The sequence below is a fragment of the Corvus brachyrhynchos genome, unplaced genomic scaffold (assembly GCF_000691975.1).
Source record: "Corvus brachyrhynchos isolate BGI_N302 unplaced genomic scaffold, ASM69197v1 scaffold98, whole genome shotgun sequence".
In the NCBI taxonomy this organism is placed as follows: domain Eukaryota; kingdom Metazoa; phylum Chordata; class Aves; order Passeriformes; family Corvidae; genus Corvus; species Corvus brachyrhynchos.
The window spans coordinates 293337-300234 of NW_008239762.1; the positions used below are offsets into that span (position 1 = coordinate 293337).

Here is a 6898-nt window from a genome sequence, read left to right on the forward strand (position 1 = left end):
AGGGTGATGGTGAACACTGCTGTGAGAGAGCTGTGGGACAGACCATGAATGTAACATGCCCTCTCAGCAACTCAGCATCATCTTTATGAGGTGTCACCTGTGACTTGAGGAGGTTTTGGGGATGACAGTGGTGGTTGTAGGGAATGTTTCCTTGACTGCAGGGGCTGGGTTGAGTGTGTTGGTGCTTCTAGGTGCCAGGGTAGTTTCAGGTGAGGCTGAAATGGTTGTCTCCAGGTGCTTGCAGTGAGTGTCTTGTTAGGCTGATGCCTCTTGTGTTTGAAATGGTTGGGGTGCAGCACCCTGAGGGTCTTTGCTTGGATGCCTGAGAATGTGGTCTGATGAAGACTAGACTTCCTGCTGTTTCTGCAACTTCTGATACCAGTAGGTGCTTGGCACATTTGAAATTCAGGCCATCCAGCTGCTGCAGTGTGGATTTCAGCTTATATTTAAATACTGAAGATTGAAACTGTGGGTTTGGGCTGTATTTATTAGTGGATGCTGTTATTTATGTATCTTGGTTTTAAAGGAAATACCTTTATAGTAGAAATGCTGCCTGACCAAAAAAAAAAAAAAAAAAGCTTGGTGAAATGATTATGTAAGCAAGTGAAATGACATTTTAAAGCAAGTTTCTTTCCTGTTTGGAGACAGTGTGGCTGCATTTTTTTCTCTTTCCTGCTATTTAACATTTTAAAAATCCTTTTAGTGAATGTTTCTTGTACGGTAGGTATGAGAAAGTTGTTTTTGCAATTTAAGTCCTTGAAGAGGTCATCAGCAGGCTCTGGGAGCTAGCAGGAGCCAGCTTGTGACTATTTGGGGCTGTAGCTGACCAAAGCAGTAGCACATGTGTGCATTTAAGTAATAATTAAGGTAAAAAAAACCCCAAAGAAACCCATGTAACTGCTACTAATATGGGAGCTGAGCTCAGAAGATGCTCAGGAGAGTCATCCTCTTAAGAATGTCTGGTTGCAAAGGGATTCGAGATCTTTTTCTATTCTCTGCCTCCGGGTTAGCTGCGGTGTGTGTGTGTGTGTGTCCCCATGCCAAGGGAATCCATCACCTCCACAAAAGCTGCCGGGGTTACCTTGAGCCTCTGTTCCCGGCGGGAGCGCAGGGCTGAGTCAGTGCTGGCTGCCCTGGGCTGTGACTCAGTGCTGTCCCCTCGAATGCATGGCCAGCCCGCTGCCAGCACAGCCGGGGAATAACTTCATTCCACAGCTGTCCTCTGTGAGTATCACCTGGTTAGAGGGGCTTGGGAATGTCGGGCTGCTTTTCTTAATTGTGTGTGTTGGTGGAAGTTGCTTGTTACTGAGCTTTTTTTTCTGTGTGATACTGAGCATCTGTGGAAGTGCCAAGGAGCTCTGAGTCAAGAAGCTTCTTCTCCTGTGTACAGTGTTATGGTTTTGTCTTTGTGGGTTATGTTCTTTCTTTACATTTTATTTCAGCTTACTTATTTTTTAAAATTTATGTGCTTGAAGAGGAAGGGTGCTTTGTTTTTCTTGTGGAGAAATGTCTTCCCTGATGCTCCAGGGTTAGGTCTCTTTGTGGTTCTGTCTCCTGAAGTGAGAAGAGCTGTCTGTGCTTTTAACTCAGGATTGCTTCATTAAAAATGTCTTTATTGGGAACTCTGGCCATCTTCCTGTGCCTCTAAGCTCGATTTCCCATTGCATGGCATCACACTGTCAGTGCTCTTGAACGAAATTGGTCAACACCTTGAAAAGTCCGTCAGGTTTGACAAGAGGGTGGATATGTTACAGGTAAGTACTGAGAAGTTGTGTGAGCACAGGAATCTGTGAGGAAGGAAGTCTCGGATGAGTGCTCTGCTGAAAGAAAAGCTGTTGCCGGAGTGCAAATATTATTGGACATCAGAGCATCTCTGTGGTAGTGAGAGAAACAGGAAATCAAGTTTCACAAGTAGTTCCAGTAGAAGGTAGGTCCTTATTTTCCTGAGTATCCGTGGTTTTCCTTTGTGGAAGTGGAGAGGAGTGATCTAACGAGCGCTCTTGCATCATCATAGGTGATAGAAGAAAAGCAAAGGTTTGGGTACAGTCCCTCACCCTGCCCCTGGGGGCTGAAGCATGAGGGAGATGAGTGAAGGTTTTAAATTTCCCCTTAAAGGCTCTTGCAGTTGTTTGGGATAATGTCCTTTTATAGGTTTAGGAAAGCACCGGGGTCAGGATTTTTCATGCAGAGTGCTTTTGGCAGAGATGCAAAAGGAAGGGCTGCTTAGCAGATTGCAGAGGAATTTTTGGGTTTAGTTTATTTTAAAGAGATTTTAACAGAATGGAGTTCTTGGACCTAGGTAAGATGAAGAGTATCCTCATTTGGAAAAAACGTGAGGAATATACCATATTTTGAATTTAAACTAGAAATCTTCCTCAGTTGGGGGTGAGTTTGGTGCTGCATGGCAGAAGGTACTTCCTGATTACTTAGCTGCCTGGTGCTTTTGTTATTATGGTACTTCTAAGTTGCATGAACAATTTTGTGATGGGTCTTGGGTAAAATTACGTGTGAGTACTGTACCAATGTCAATTTATCTTTGTTCCAAACTAAATTTTTCAATGGCTCCTCCTTTCTGCTATTAATTTTGTCATATCAACTCTGGAAAGAGATAAACTGTTTAAAATTTGATCAAAAAGAGAACAAGCAAGTATGCAAAACACTGGTTTCTTTCATTTGTCATATGTAATGTGAAAATGAAGTTTTTGCATGGGAATTGTGAGGCAGCCTCAACTAGGAGTGTTTTTTTCCCATTTAGTCTGTGTAGGTTTTGAGATTTGTAGAGATAGTTAATACCTGCCTTTGCCATTCTGTAGGACTTCTGCTGAAAGTGTTCTGTGTGTCTAAAATGAAGTTGATTTTGATTTAGGTTGATTTACTGAGCTCTTCAACTTTATTAGCAAATGAGCCTTTAAGTTTAAGCTTTCACTGCCTTTTTCCTTGCTTAGTTATGCTCTAATATTTGTGCACGATCTGCTGGAAAACTATTAGAGGGGAAAAATACCTTTGACTTCTTTCTTTACATGCAGATTTTATAAAACCTTGTTTATAGAGGCCATTCTGTATCAAAATGAGCTTTAATTTTTCACCTCAAATACTGAGCACAGGTACTGAGTACTTAATAAAACAACTCTAAAGCTCTTTAGATGGCTCCCAGTAAGAGCACAGTCGGATCTTTTAATTAAAAAATATGATTAGCTCTATGTTTTCATTAATAAAATTTGAAGATTAGGTGGAAAATGAGTGTGACCAACTCTAGAGGAAGACTCCAGTTAGGGATAATATAAACACCAAGGTCGGGACCATAGATCATGAAATTTATGCAGCAGAAATTACCAGAGACTTGGGAGAATACTGAAGGAAAATACTTCTGTAGGCTTGGTTTGAGGGAAGATTACAGCCCTGTGGATGATGGAGCCTTAGTGTGGTCCACAGGATAGGAAGAAAAAAATGCATTCTGATCAAAACTGGAGTAAGATAACACATTTTAATGCTGCTTTTGGCCTTTGAGTTGCCATGTTTTTCACAGCTAAAGATAAAGGATCACTGCTGGTATATTTAAATCTCTGAAAAATGAGAAGAATTAATATAAGCCGATGACTGAACTGTGCTTTGTTTGGGAGAAACTTGTATAATAAAGCTGGCTCTGTGAGGGAACCAGGGTTATATCCCTTCTCCACTGCCCAGGTTTTAAAGCTTGCTCTTGATAGGCGCAAGTAGCTCACACTGGGAGATCAAAGGAGGAGGAGATAACTTCACTTTTGTTGGATGCTTACTCACTTTTATAACCCTGATAACCTTCAGTCAAGTTTACACCTGGAAAGCACTTTGGTAGCATGTGTGTTTTGCACAGTATGGAAATTACCAAGGGGTATTAAGTAGGGAGAGATCTCCTTTGTGATAGCTTCTGAATCTGGAAGACAAATAGCATTTTTCTCCCTTAAATTTTGGTAGTTTTGGTAGCTAAAACTTGTCAGCTGGTTGAACAGCCCCTTTTGGATGCTGACTCTGTGCAGGTTTGCAGCCCCTCGGATCTGTTGCCTGTGGAGTCTGCACAAAGTCTGGGTGTTGTTCACGGGTATGGAGCCACAGGCAACTGCACAGTTATATTCTCTATTAAACCGGAGTCATCTTTTCCAGCTAGACTAGAGCATATTCCTATTTTTTTTTTTACCTGTAAGCTTTTCAGAGCAGCTGTGTGGCACAACGATTGTATTTTCTCAGCTGTGGTGGCTTTGATGTCTTCTCTGGGGCTGCAGCCCCTCTCTTAGTTAGAAGCACTCTTATGGCCAGCAAAGCCATCCTTCCAGCGCTGAGAGCAGATAGGCTTTCGTGGGATTTAATGTGTATTATACAGACCTTCTTGTAGTGATACTTTTACAGATGCTTTTTATCTCCCGCTGCTCACCAGTGCCAAGTGGTGTTCTGTAGTTTGATGTCATGTGATACTGTGTTTTGATAACAAAGAGGAGCTGGAAATTAATGTTAACTCAAACCAGTGATCCTGGCAGTTGTGGGTTGGGTGTGTATACCAGCATTTTAATTGGAGTTGGGAACATGCTTCTGATTCTACAGAAACATGTAGATGTGGCATATAGGGCGTGGTTTAGTGGTGGACCTGGTTAGACTCAGTGGTCTGAGAGGTCTTTTCCAGGCTTAATGATTCCATGATTCTTTGACAGTCCTGCATGTCTCCACCTCTGTGCTTAAGCTGGGATGGGGGTGGGAGAATGTACACAGGCTCCCTTCGGAGGAGAGTGAGTGCAGAGATGAGCTCTAGGGCATGTCCACTGCCTCTAAATTTGTGATTGGATTGTGCTTGTGTCGCTAATGAGTGTTCAGAGTTTGATTAATTAGAAGCTAAATCAGGACCCTTTGCTGAGTTGGCAGCTCTCAAGAACGTGAGACAGAAAAGCACAGCTGATGCAAGTGAAAGCAGGAAGGTCTGGTTGGGAATGTGTGCCTTTGCTTCTGGCAAAGTACAGGCAAAGGGGTGACGTCTCCAGAAAAAGCTTTTGTGAAAGTGGAGAAAATCCTGTCTTCACTCCATAAGCTACCATACATGCTTGAACTGGTGGGAGCTCAACCCCAGTAGCCCCCACCCTACTTCACGAGGACTGTCAGGTCCTTCCATCAAATCCACAAAATCTGTTTTTTCTCATGTCTTTGAAACTCTTGCAAAAATCTGTTATGTTAAATAGAACTCTGCTGTTTTCCATGAGGATGATAATGAGTTGGGAAAGCTTCCCAACTAGCGGAAAGGGTGCATTAGTCTGAAAGCCTTTGGGTAGTTTGTCCCTGTTTGATGCTTTTATATCAAAGTTGATTTCCCCAGACCTCAGTGCTGACAAATATGGATAATGAGGGATAGTGAGTACTACTGTAGCTCTGTCGTTTTTTTTTTTTTCTGGTGCAGCCTAGTTTATCTTCTCTCATCCCCTGAAAGCTATTCTTAGTAAGTAGTTGTTTTTCTTGAATTAAATGAGTGAATAATCACTATTTCGTTCACTGTCCTTACATATGCTTAAATATAGTATTAACCTAATCTTCTTATATGCTTTTCCTTCTGCTGCTCCTGAGTTCCTAAAGGAATCAGGTTCACTATTAATAAGATCTGTGAATGAAATTGCCTGGAAATGAAATACTTCTTTTGGGCTTTGGTTTGTGTTTATTGCCAAGATGGTAATTTATTCGTATTTTTGGGCAGCAGCATCATTCTTTGTGCACATAACTTCTGTGCTGTCAAGAGAACTTTTTCTGTGTACAAATTCCTCAGATTTTTTTTTTTTTTCCTACTTGGAAGGGAAAACGACTGTTCGGTAGCAAACTATTGGTTTTCCATTTTAGGAGAAAGGGAGGAGGAGAGGGAGGGAGCTCTCCGTGGTACCGAGCGGGGCTGGGGCCGCCGGGCTGCGGGTGCTTGCTGCCGGCGGGAGGGAGGGAGGCTCGTCCTGCCCTCCTGGTCCTAGTTATATATCCCAGTTATATAAAAAATTATATAAATTATATTTTATAGATTTTTTAATATTAGTGTAGATAATAGATATATATTATATATGAACAGCTTCAATAAATACAGCTTAAATATGGCTAATGTTCCTTTAACTCCATAGTTTTTTTTCAGCTTGTCCTTCTCTCATCGCTGCGTTTCAGATCATGATGACTGGCTGGCTTTTTTTTTTGCAGCCCAGATAATACCCAGCACTACTGGACAGTATTCCCAATGCCACTGCTTATTTTCCATCTCCTTTGGCCTCCTCATGTGCTTTTTCTCAGACAGAACCCAGACAGAAGCTCTTCATGCAGGCTTCAGTCAGGTTTCAGTCAGCAGCTCAGCTGAAGGTGAGGCCCGACCCTTTTGAGGCCAGTTTGCCCAGACCACATGTGAACACCCACAGCTTCTCTCAGCATCTGTGATGCCCTTGCTGGCTTTTAGCAGAAGCCTTTTTCAAGTTCAGAGTTCACAGAATATCCAGTGTTGGAAGGGACCCAGAAGGATTATTGAATCCAACTCCTGGCCCTGCACAGGACAACCCCAAGAAGAGCTGTGGCTTGTTCTCCTTTCAGTATGTTCTTTCCGCAGTCCTTTGTTCAATAGGTTTGCTTTCTTTTAAAGTTTGCTTTCCAGACTTGAGTGAGGTTCCCTGATAGCTGTGAGAACATTTTCTACCTAGCTGCTCTTGATGGCTTTCAGTGAATATGGAAGGGACTAGAAGTACAACATTTGATTACTGTAATAAAAGCTCTGTGGAGGAATATGGCTATTGACTGTTACTCTCTTGCCAGAGTATCACCTGATCTGTAGGACAGCTTAGCTGAAGCAGGCTGATTTTAATGCTAAAGAAAAAAACCCCAATGTTTTGAAGGCCATAGTTTTTAGAGTGCAGTTGTAGAAAGTAGG

General features: G+C 42.2%; 1 protein-coding gene across 3 annotated transcripts in view; it reads left to right on the forward strand.

Annotated features, from left to right (window-relative positions):
• Nucleotides 1–6898, forward strand: part of ADARB1 (adenosine deaminase, RNA specific B1) — a 115939-nt gene that overhangs the window by 53113 nt on the left and 55928 nt on the right. The window contains exon 1 of one of the 3 annotated variants that reach the window (XM_017742758.1): nt 1203–1224. The exons of the other annotated variants lie outside the window; for them this stretch is intronic. The gene's annotated coding sequence lies outside the window, so the exon portion shown is untranslated. Of the gene's footprint in view, nt 1–1202; nt 1225–6898 lie in introns of those variants that run through there. 3 annotated transcript variants of the gene reach the window in all.